The sequence below is a fragment of the Chelonia mydas genome, chromosome 2 (assembly GCF_015237465.2).
Source record: "Chelonia mydas isolate rCheMyd1 chromosome 2, rCheMyd1.pri.v2, whole genome shotgun sequence".
In the NCBI taxonomy this organism is placed as follows: Eukaryota; Metazoa; Chordata; order Testudines; family Cheloniidae; genus Chelonia; species Chelonia mydas.
In genome coordinates, this window is record NC_057850.1 from 209,325,486 (window position 1) to 209,337,865 (window position 12,380).

Genomic DNA, 12,380 nt, shown 5'->3' on the forward strand with positions numbered 1-12,380 from the left:
ACAAAATCCAAATCATCTCCTCTTTTTTTTCTTTTAATTTAAACATACTGGGTCACAGCCCTCCTTTGGTATTTATCTATCTTGTTCCCTCTCAACGGATGTTACAGCATTTTACCTCATCTCTCCCTGTGGGCCACATTTCCTCTTTAAACTCATCCCCTTAGTTGCAGGGGTTTCCACACCTCCTCTAGGTAGTACCAAAAGAGAGCTCAGACCCTATATCAGCTTGAGCCCAGGGACCCTAACCATGCAGTTGCCGTTCACTCTGTACAAAATTCCTCCTGAATTTTCCCCCAGGCCACTACCTGCTTTGGCTTGCTTGCCAGTCTCCTTTCAGACAACGAATCTCAGACTCCTTCCCGAGGTTCCTACAGGCTTCTCCAGAGTCCAGGCCCCTTCCCCAGCCTCTGGCCAAAATCCCATTCTAGGCTCCTTTCAGAATCCTTACCTAGATTACCATGGAGAAACATAAGAGTTCCTTATGTTTAGTGTGACAAAGCTGTATATAGGCCTATCATCTTTACCAGCTGTCCACATTCTAGGCTGCTATCACATTATCCTTCTGGAGAACTACAAGTCTCAGAATACCTGCCCTTAATGGGCCCACAGTTGTAACAGAAATGGGCTGGACCCAGGCCTGACCTTCAGTGTACAAGCCAGTGAATAGATTCCTTGGACTCTCACAAGAGTTAGGCACTCACGTTTAAAAATTGTAGCCAAACTGACTTGCTCGGTTTTTTGAAATGCTGATTCACTTGGTGGCGATGATGCCCTGTGACTCAGTGGCAGAGACGATGTTGGAACCAGACCCTGCACTAGGCTTAAGCAGACTAAGCAATTGCTTAGGGCCACGAGCACCTCAAGAGCACCTCACTTTTTATTATGTGTTGGGGTTTGGGGGTGCAAAAATATTCCTGCTTAGGGCCACCAATGGGCTACCACCACCTCAGCCTGGAACCCTGGAACCACAGTACCTCTGCAGTAACCACAACAGGACACTATGGGTTTAGTCCTGTGACCCATTATGCACATGAGCAACTTTACGCAAATGCCTAGTCCTCTTGATCTCAAGTCAACTACGGCCATGACCGGGGTTACTTACACTGTTTAATATCTGTATTACAATCGAGCCTAGAAGCTCCAGTCAGGAATCAGGGCTCCATTGTGCTAGTTATTGTATGCACTTATTAGAAAAAGAACTTACAGTGTAAGTAGACATGTAGACATACTTGTGTATGACAGGGCCCTATCTCAGTTAAATCCCAGCCAAGGGTCCAGCATTAACCTCAACCTTGTACTCCTCAAATACTCCTTATCCACATGGACTGGCGACCCCTTCAAATATGTGTCCTCCATCTGCATTTGGGAAACAGCAGTGTTTTAAACTCTCGCTAATGCTAGTTTTGCACTTTAATTTGTACAAAGTGGTGATCAGAACAGTCAAAGAAGCAGAATAGTTTTGGGGTGCATGGCTGGTATTGATGCTGGTAATTAGTTACTTGAAGTCTCCATTAACTCCTACTGACCTAGTATGCAATGGAACACTTAGAGTGCATATGGCATTTACATTAAAGGTCAAATGAATAATATCGGCTGCTATGAAAGTGAATTCCAAATTAGCTCTGATCCTTTGAACTGCAGTTTTCTGGCAATCAGGGGTGATACCCTGGGCACATGAAAGAAATCTTTGGATTATTTATTTTTTAAAATGCTGATTCACTTGGTGGCAATGATTCACTTTAGCCCTTTTTATTTATTTAGCTGGATACCCTTCTACATTTCTTACATGTTAAAAACCCTTCTCAAGCTGGGGTATAACTTGATGTTTTTCTCTCTTTACCATTTAATCTAATGCAAATCAATGCATTTTGAAACAAAATTATCTTTGTTGTTGTTTTCAGATAACAAAAGATTCCTCTTGTGGCTGACTGGATCAGAGACACCCTTTACGCTCCATGTGCTTTAAACCTTTGATTTCCAGGGGCTTTTCTACAGATCATCGAGCAGAACAGTAGAGACAGGATGGCTTAAAAGCAACTGGAGATGAGGTATTCAGCCACATAGCACTATGACAGCAGACATATGTTTCATTCATGACTGTGCCGCTGGCTTGTTGGGTGTCTTCGAGTAAGGCCCCACCTACAATACCACAACTGGGGGACCTGGCTACAACACTTAAAAGCATTAGCATGAAGTCGAGCTAACCATGATCCCAAAGCCGAGTTAAAACCTCCAAGTCCGTTAGGGCCTGATTTTCAGAGCCGCTGAGCACCCGCAGCAACTCCCATTGGCTGAAACTGGAGATTTGGGTGCAGTTTTCCCCATCTGTAAAATGGAGATTATACCACCTCTCTCAGAGGGGGCGTTGTGAGTCTTATTGAAACTGTCACTTGTAACGTACTTTGGGATCCTTGGGGGAAAGACATTAACTGCAAAGTTCTGTATTTTTCAGTATGAGAGTAAAATTCACACCTGTGCACAGGGCTCACAAAGTCTCTCTGTACCATCGCTGTTTAGTCCCTTAAATTTAGGGCTTTAACTGGTGTTGAGTGCCTAGCTTGGACTCTCTGCACTGGAGTGAATTCAACCCTCTGTAGGTACACATCCTTAAATAAAGTGGTACATGTACACTTAATGGCCTAATTAATGGCCTAATCCTGCACCACTGAAGAGGAATAAGGACTGGGACATGAGGATATAGTTTGAAGATTAACATAATTGAAGGGACTATAAATCTGGCCCCATGTATCCTTGTGTGATTTCTGGGGCAACTGATTTCAAGGAGGAGCCTCCCTGTCTCAACCCATTTTGATCCATAAACCCTTGATAACCTTTGTCCACAGAGGTGGATTTAAAATCCATTCCTTTGAGTACACCAAATGAAAAACTCTACTTGTGGGTGCAAATGCATGTTTTAGCTAATGATCTTCCAGACACATCTGGAGGGTAGCTGAAAATTTGGAGACCAATTGTTCTCTTACATTAGTTTTACACCAGGGATATACCATTGAAGTCCATCCTTGGCCTTTATGGATGAGAACTGGGGTCTATTCTTTTTGGAGATGAAATGATACACTGCTGCCAGGATTGCCGTATCTTAGGTGCTTTCACTCCTGCCATTCTTATTCCTTGCCACTTCCCTATTAGGGGTCAGCAAGCATCACAAATACCATGCCACCCATTCACCAGCTGCAAAATACAAAGTCTACAAGACTGTTCTAAAATTCATCTCAATAGTACTAGCAGATACTAACAGCCCCCTGCCCCCCTAAAGCAACCAATGCCACAAACATGTTTTGCATAAAATGATATGTGCCAAAACCATTCAGCATTATCATCAGCTTTCCTGCTTAGCGATTCTTTGCCTGGATGTTATTATAACTACTTTATCCCCTTTAAGAATTATAGGCAAGCTTAAACTTAGTGCCTCATAAAAAAGTGGAGTTTTGAGACTGAATGTAAAGAGTTAGGCCTTGTCTACATTACACAGTTTTGTCGACAAAAGTCAGCTTCTGTCAACAAAATAGTGGAGGTGTACACACAAACCCCTTCCCGCTGAGGTAACTCGCCTGCTATGCAGACATAATAAAACTACCGCAATGAGATGCATAGGGCTTATGGCAGTGTAGTTAGGGTGACACAGTGTCTATGTAGATACCGCCTTACTTACATCGGCTGTTGTCTGTCTTTCTTGTCAATTTTACAGCTCCGCTGGAGTCATAAAGTTGCCAAAAAAGCCAGCTCCTGGGCTGCTGCCCAGTTTCTGCTTCAAGTTGGGCTGCCACCTAGGCTCCCCACTCCCTACTGGGAGCTCTGCTGCCCGCTGGGGTCCCAGCTCGCTGCTCCCCACTGGAAGCACAGCAGCCAACTAGACTGCTGGTGCAGATCTTCCCGCCAGAGGCGAGAAGCCCCAGGAACCTTTCCCCCGTCTCTTGGCTGGGAACACAGACACGAGAAGCCCCAGCAGGCAGCTGGGCTCCCGGTGGTGAACTGTGGGCCCTGGATCTCAGTCCCCCACACTGTACTTTTTCATTCCTTGGAAGCACTCCTGGTGAGGACTCGCATCAGTGGCAGAAGGAGGGTAGTAATTAATGAGGTGGCTGTAAGTCCACCTAACATAGGTCAACTTATCTTTGTAGTGTGAACATAGCCTTATTGTTCATTGAAGCCTGTAACCTACATAAAAGAGGAAACACCTCATTTGCAAACAAGAATTTGAATTAACCATTATTTTTTGTATCTTTCTTATGGCTCCAGTCCAGCAAAGCACATGCATGGTTGTAAGCACAGGTAAGCATGTGAGTATGCAGTCACACTGAAACTAAACTTAAGCATGTGTTAATTACTTTGTTGGGTTGGGACCTGTGATCTGTTCAAGTAATAGGAAAGCAGTGGTTGAAATTCAGTTCTCAGTTACATTGGTATAAATCTGAAGTAAAGATGTAAATTTCTTGGATCTGATTTTGCAGGCACAAATTTGTGCCTACAATTTTGTGCATCCATTTAACTGCAGATACAAATGCTAGGAATTTAATGGTCTAATTACCAGATTGTGCACACAGAATCATGTACTTTAGTGGCTAAATCCTATCATGTGCACCCACAACTAAAGTCTGGTTTCAGGCCCATAACAATTTAGTCCACCTCCAAATTCAACCTCCTTTTGTGCTGCCTTTTATTATAATTAGAAGAGACATGAGTGACTAGGTGCGCATATAACTCCCATTAATGGTGACGAGAGTTAATGTGTGCAACAAGAGAGAATGGACTCCATTACTGAGGAAGTGTTTTTAGATAATAATTTTGTGTCTTTCGTAAATTTGTTAGTGGATCTGGAAGGGGAAGAGGAATTCATGGTTATGATTCATGAACCTCCCCGTCTCTGAAGGCTTCCCTTAAGGTCTGGTCCATATCATATATCCCATCAGGACATGCAATATATTATCTCAGAAATAACTTCCTTTCCATTTTGCCCTGTTTTTTCTCCTTCCCTCTCCCCACAACTCCCTTCCTCTTCCCTTTCAAGGATCCTCATTGAAGCAACCCTCCTTGGCCATGGAGAGGTAGATGGAGTCTTGTTAGAGCCCATCAACACTGCTTCTTTTGCACAGCCACATTGAGTGGCTACATAGAGACACACAGGCCTAGATTATTTCATGTACAGTGCCATTCCAGAAGCATAATGATGCCTAAAATGGCCTGGCAGAGTCCCTCCCCTAACCCCCCATCATAAGATGGTTTTCCAGTCAGCATAATGGCTCTCCACTAGTCCCAACAGTAAGAAAAGCACATCAGAAGCAGGCTGAGGTGAGAAGGGAAACTATAGGCCAGTATACGGTTGAAACCATTTTCCATAAACCCTGAAGACCTTTCTCTTAAGGAAAGGTTAAACAAATCCACTTTGTCAAGTTAGATTTTCATTGCTCTAACCTGCAGGCCACTCCTGTGCTAGTATCCAAACTTGCATCTCACAATCAGAGCAATACTTATTACACCACCGTCTCTGTCTGAACACACTTTCCCCTGACCTTTATTTTTTTATATATATCTCAAAGGTGTAGTTTTTTCATGATGATTTAATGACCTCCTCCAGTACCCTGGAGTGGTACACTTAGTCAGGAACTTAAAAAAATTAAAGTTAAAATCTGAAAGTAATTGTCTGCCACAGAGTGGAGTGATTTGTAACCCTCCACCCCCACACCCTATGAATTACTGTATAACCACTGCATGGAAGGTAAAATGTACTAGTGAATGACTGACTTTGTAAACAGCATGTGGTTAACAGCTAATTTTGTTCTACAGTTTTTGGTCTCATTTCTGTCTGAGTATTGCTACTTTTCTTTGTAGTGGCTTTTACAACTCTTGCTGATGTTTGGATTAATTCTGGCCAGATGGCTTCATGCAGAGAGTTTGTGTACGTGTCACAAATTTGAGATGTCTATTTCAATTTTCATAGAGAAAAATGCTTCTTTGTACTGTCAGTTTATATTATACTTTCCCATGAAATTCATAAAATCAGGCTTGCTTTAGGATTCTTTGAGTCTTGTGCTTCAAACTCAAAAACAAATCCCAAACAAAAGTACATTTTATGCTTTCGAAAAAAAACATTCAATCTTCTGGGTTTTTTGCTAATTGTCATTAAAATATTGGATGATTTGGGTACATTACTATACCACCTAGGAACCCCATGTGACGAAGTGGGACTGTTCTTAATGTTTCCTCTGAATAGTGTGGGGGTGACTCAGTTCCCCTATGAAGTTCTTAAGTATCTAGGGGGTGGGGTAAGGGTGTATGATCATTGCAGAGCCCTAGAGGGCAGGTGTGTGCAGGGGTCTGGACACAGAGAATGGCCGACACCCTGTTTCCTGGCAACTGATGGCCTGGCCCTTCCGCCCTGCAAGGTGAGAGCTAAAGGGTTGGAGAACAAAGGAATCAGGTGACCTCCTGGCCCGGGAAAGGAACAAAGCCCAGAGGAGGAGGGGCTGGAGGGACTTTCAGTTTGGGGCTGGCTGGGACATGGAGTGAAGGGCAGACGTGGTTGTCTGGCTCACTGCCCCCCAAAATGGACCCAGCTGAGGGGTCCTGTTCTCTGCACCTGCAAGCTCTGTTTTAGACCATGTTCCTGTCATCTAATAAACCTCTGTTTTACTGGCTGGCTGAGAGTCAAGTCTGACTGCGAAGTTGGGGTGCAGGACCCTCTGGCTTCCCCAGGAGCCCCGCCTGAGCGGACTCGCTGGGGGAAGCACACGGAGGGGCAGAGGATGCTGAATGCTCCGAGGTCAGACCCAGGAAGGTGGAAGCCGTGTGAGCTGTGTGTCCTGCAGACAGGCTGCTCACCGGAAGGCGACCGCCCCAGAGTCCTGACTGGCTTCATGGGGAGCAGTTCCAGAGCATCGCCATTGGACTCCGTGACAACTGGTGGCAGCGGTGGGATGTACTGCACCCCGTGGATGGCGCTTCCTGCAGTAAGTGACTGGGGAGCAGTAAAACTAAGGGGGATTGACGAGGACCAGGCGTGCTGAAGGCTCAGAGAGGAGCGGTTTCAGGGGGCGGTAAACCCCTGGGAGTGTGTGACCAGCGAGAAGGACTGTGCAGTAATGGGGTCCCCCTGGGGACTGCAGTGAGCAGGCTCAGGGGTGGAGGAGCCTGCGGCTTGGCCCTGGGAGAGAGAAGGACTTTTGCAGTAACAGGGTTCCCCTGGGGATTGCAGCGAGCAGTCCAAGGGGCGGAGGAGTCTGCGGCTCGACCCTGGCAAAGAGGTGGTGACCTCGAAAAAGCTGGCATACTTGGGGTTCTCCCTGGAAACCGTGGGGAGCTGAAAGCACACAGGCCTGTGAGTCCACAACAACTCGGGAAGAGCGGAGTGACGGCCTGTCACCGTCTCCTTAAGAAGGACATTGTAACCCTGTGCAGAAAGAGAGGGTTGAGCATTGGAAAGTTAATGCTCAAAGTACAGTTAATCGTGCAGCTGGAGGAGGATGACCGCTCTAGGAACAGATTCCTGACCCAAATGGGGCTATCGCAGGATCTGGGAGCAGCTGGAGTGGTAGCCAGGCATCGCCAAGACTCCTGTCCCCGACCAGACGAGGGTCTTCACGATCGGGTTCCCCATCCGGGGATCGGAGATGCATGGGTTGGAGCTGAGTCCGAGAGAGCAAGAGGACTGTGAGAGACAGCGAGAGCCCGAGAAAGAGCTGCACAAGCAGCAGCAGCAGCATGAACTGGCGGTGGGGGAGCGGAGAGGCCTAGGGGACCTCCCAGGGGTGAGTGGGGATAGACCCCGGGGGGCCAGTTCCGCAGGGAACCTCGAGACTAAATTGCTGCCCCTGGTTAAGGAGTGGGGGGATGTGGATGCCCACCTCACTGCCTTTGAGCAGGCTGGAGATCTGAACCAGGGGGACCCTGCGGAAAAGCCCCGGTGTCTAGCTTCCTCGCTGGGTCCCAAGGCCGTAGACTCCGTCAGCCAGATGGGTTGGGAGGTGGACGGGCTCCCACTCCTGGTCCCAACCTATATGTCTGTGTGGAGTTTCCTGGGGTCGGGCCCCTCGGACCCCCAGGGGGAGCGGAAGGTGATGGTCAATGGGGAGACATTCCTGGGGTGGCGAGATCCTGGGACAGAGAGAACTGTTGTCAGGCCCTGGGTGGTGCAGCCTCAGATGCTGAGGGGCTGTGTGGGCTGGGTAAGGGTCCCAGGGATGAAGCCCCTCGCCCTGCCTACTGCCCAGATCCCTGTGCAGACCCAGGAGGGGTCAGGCTGGCTGGTTGTTGGGGTTCTCCGGGATATCGGCTGCGAGACCCTGTTGTGGGGTGACTGTGTCTCTTTGGGACAGGATCCAGACCCTGCTCCTGTAACTGCCAAGGGTTTGAATTTGAATCCAGGGAGCCAATCGGTGGAGAGGGAAATGGTCAGTGAAAATGCAGATGACCTGGCTGGCAGCAGGGAGGAGCGGCTAGGCTCAGGCTACCTGCCTGCCTGTAACCAGACCCCTGGGGCTGGGTGGGACAGAGAGATGCTCCCTGCGCCCTTGCACACTGGAGAAGGGGCTCACGCTGGCTCTGATGCTGTGAGGAAAGCAGCGAGCTCGCTGCCTACCCTCACTGGGACAGCAAGGGCAGTGCTGAGCAAGGGGGAAGATAAGACCCCAGCTGAGTGGGGGGAGACACAGGCAGGGCAGGGGATCTGTGGGGAGTGGCAAGGTGTTGGTAAGGAAAGTCTGGATGAGCCTAGGCAGCCTTGTGAGCCGATGGCTGTGTCTAGTCAGCAGGGTGGGAAGGCGAGGAGAGTGGAAGATGAGTGTCCCTGGACCTTACCTGTTAGCTGGGTGGAGAATTGGGACAGGGAAGGAAATGTGCCTGTGTCTGTCAGGGGTATTGACTTGCCTATGGAGGGAGCTACCCTGATCTCCAAGCAGTTGTCTGTGACCAGCCTTGTGTGCTGGGACAAGGGGAATGAGATCCCAAGCTGTGTGTCTAGGAAAGGAGAAAGTGTGTCCGGCTCTTCTTTGTCTGTGAAGCAGACAGAAGGGGCCTTTCAGCCTGTGATGGTTGAGGATAGTGCAGTTGTCTCAGAGTTGGTTCTGGATTCAGCTAAAGCCCAGGAAGGGAAGGGTCCTAAGTTTGGGTCTGCTCAGGAGAATGGCCCTGTAACTAGGTCGCATCCAGTTAGTGTCTATGTAAAATCCCAGAGCCCAGACAATTCTGGTGCTTGTATTTTGCCTGTTGCTAGTGTTTTGTTGGGAAAGGGTGTCGCAACTCTGTCTAATCAGGGTGAGATCCTAGCCAGGGCACAAGGAGAGCATGAAGGTGTGTGATTGTGTTACCTACTGAGGGTGTGGCAACCTGTGGCAAGAAGGAAAAGATTCCTGAACTTGTGTGTGGCAAAGGGAAGGAGAATGCTTCTGACCTTTTCTCTAGGAAGTCTGTCAGTTTGCCTGAAAGGGGATTGTGTAGGAATCCGCCGGATGGGCCAGAGGTAATTCTGGATGTAAGGGAGACCCAGAAAGGGTCTGTTGTTGCTCAGGAAAGTGTTCCTCTAGAGCAAGCCCTAGGTAAAGAGGGTAAGGGCAGAATTTCTGTGAGGGGTGAATTGTTGCATAGAAAAGCCCTAGGGAAAGGAATCCTCATGGAGTCTTTGCAAGCAGTTTACTGCCACTGAAGGGTGTGAAAGTGATTTAATCAAGACAGTTTCAGTTCCTAACAGCCAGAAATTTTCTGTTGTGAATGGATCCACTGACTGTCCTGTTGAAAGATCCAGTGTGGAGAGCCTTGAGAAGGTCTCAGATGAAGTGAAAGCTGTTAAGAAAGTTAAACCGTCCTATAACCAAGTGGCTGTGTTTGGCCTGCTTGATGGGGAGAAGACCCAATCCCAGTTTGACCCCCTGGGGTTTTGGGGTGGCCAAAGGGCACGGGCCGCATAAACCTTCCCACATGCGGCCTGTGAGTGCTATCGACCACCCCCGACCTAAGGGAGGGCGTGAAACTGGAAGGGCCTGGTGTAACTCCTACCAAGGAATGGGAGAGATGCTGGGGCATCCATGGGAAAGTTGGCGGCTTCGAACTTCCCCAGGTCACTGCCTAAGTGACCCCGCTCAGTTCGATCTCGAAGGGGGGAGAGATGTGACGAAGTGGGACTGTTCTTAATGTTTCCTCTGAATAGTGTGGGGGTGACTCAGTTCCCCTATGAAGTTCTTAAGTATCTAGGGGGTGGGGTAAGGGTGTATGATCATTGCAGAGCCCTAGAGGGCAGGTGTGTGCAGGGGTCTGGACACAGAGAATGGCCGACACCCTGTTTCCTGGCAACTGATGGCCTGGCCCTTCCGCCCTGCAAGGTGAGAGCTAAAGGGTTGGAGAACAAAGGAATCAGGTGACCTCCTGGCCCGGGAAAGGAACAAAGCCCAGAGGAGGAGGGGCTGGAGGGACTTTCAGTTTGGGGCTGGCTGGGACATGGAGTGAAGGGCAGACGTGGTTGTCTGGCTCACTGCCCCCCAAAATGGACCCAGCTGAGGGGTCCTGTTCTCTGCACCTGCAAGCTCTGTTTTAGACCATGTTCCTGTCATCTAATAAACCTCTGTTTTACTGGCTGGCTGAGAGTCAAGTCTGACTGCGAAGTTGGGGTGCAGGACCCTCTGGCTTCCCCAGGAGCCCCGCCTGAGCGGACTCGCTGGGGGAAGCACACGGAGGGGCAGAGGATGCTGAATGCTCCGAGGTCAGACCCAGGAAGGTGGAAGCCGTGTGAGCTGTGTGTCCTGCAGACAGGCTGCTCACCGGAAGGCGACCGCCCCAGAGTCCTGACTGGCTTCATGGGGAGCAGTTCCAGAGCATCGCTATTGGACTCCGTGACACCCCAATCATGGGCTAGGACCCAATTGTACTAGCCACTGTACAGACAGAGCAAAAAATGGTTCCTTCCCCAAAGAGCTTACAGTCTGACCTTGAACATGAGCTGTCATTTCATGAATAGCACAGCTTATAAGTGCTTGTGCAACGACAGGGTGAGCATTAGAGAAGACCTGCCCCCCAGGGGTGAAAGTGGGCCGGTCTGGTCCAGTACAGCCAACCGGTAAGAAGCCGGTACCGGCCCATACGCAGCCAACCTTAAAGCGCTTCCGTGACAGTGCTTTAACGTCGTTCCCCCTTTTGCCCGCCCCCTCTCCCCGTCGGTGGCAAAAGGGGCAGCTGCCCCAGGGCCAGCGATTTAAAGTGTCCCAGGGCTCCCGGCCGGTGCTACCATGGCAGCGGCTGGAGCCCCGGGCCCTTTTAAATCGCTGCCGGAGTGCCGGGCGGCACAGGCGAGGCAACGCAGATGGGTGGCTGGGGGAGGCTGACCGCTAGCCCCTCCCCTTCCGCCCGAGGCCCCGCCCCTTCCTGGGACCGGGACCCTGTACCGGTAAGAATTTAATATTACTTTCACCCCTGCTGCCCCCATCTTTTTTTTTTAAGCAATAGTCTAATAGCCATGCTTATAACCTTTAGTTCTCCTTAAATGATTCAGGGCCTGATCCAAAGCTCATTGATGTTTTCCCATTGACATCAGTGGACTTTGGATCAGGGCCTCAATGGGCATTATGTCACCTACAACCAAGACACACATTGGTCTACAGCAAGTAATGCAGTGCCTGTCCATATAGTGAACATGACTTAAGCTGGCCTGTGCTGGAGGTCCAGTTGAGGGGAGTTTCTTTCTGCAGCCCCAGGAATGGCTCTGGTGTGTGCTGCGAGTGCTCTGAGCAGCTACTCTCCCTTCCCTGCTCCTTGCCTGTCCCCTGCTGAATTGCAGGGACGGGATGACAGCTGCTGTGGCTGCTCCATTGCCTACTTCCCAGCTGGGCTGTGGGAGCCCTAGAAAGAGCAGGATAGGAGCTCAACCTGCCCTGCCTGAGGCTAGGGAGATAGTCAAAGCATTTATTGTGGCCCTTTGACCCACAGGATAATACCTTTGGCCCCTGAGGCAGAAAAGGTTGTGCATCACTGATGTAGATAAAGATATAAATTATGCCCTAGCAGTACAGATACAACCCTCTAAAGTGAACAGCAAATTTCATGGCGGATCCCCAACGAAGAAGCTGTAGCATCCACGCACAATTACACCAACTTCTATATGGTACTGGGACATACAGAGTTGACTTACGTGTGGTCTACTCTAGAAAATTCGGTTGGTTCAACTAGGCTGGTCAGCGTGGTGAAAAATCAGATGTTATTATTGAAGTGTTGTTTGCCTTGCACAGAATAATGCCTAAAGTTATGCAATGCTATGGAAAAGAATTCTTTAAACAGTCACAGAAGTTAGAGACAGAGTCCTCTAGAATACAAAAATATTTCCATTCATTATTTATGTTTGTATTTGCCATCTTCTGACTAAAGATTCATCCAGCAGATTTAGT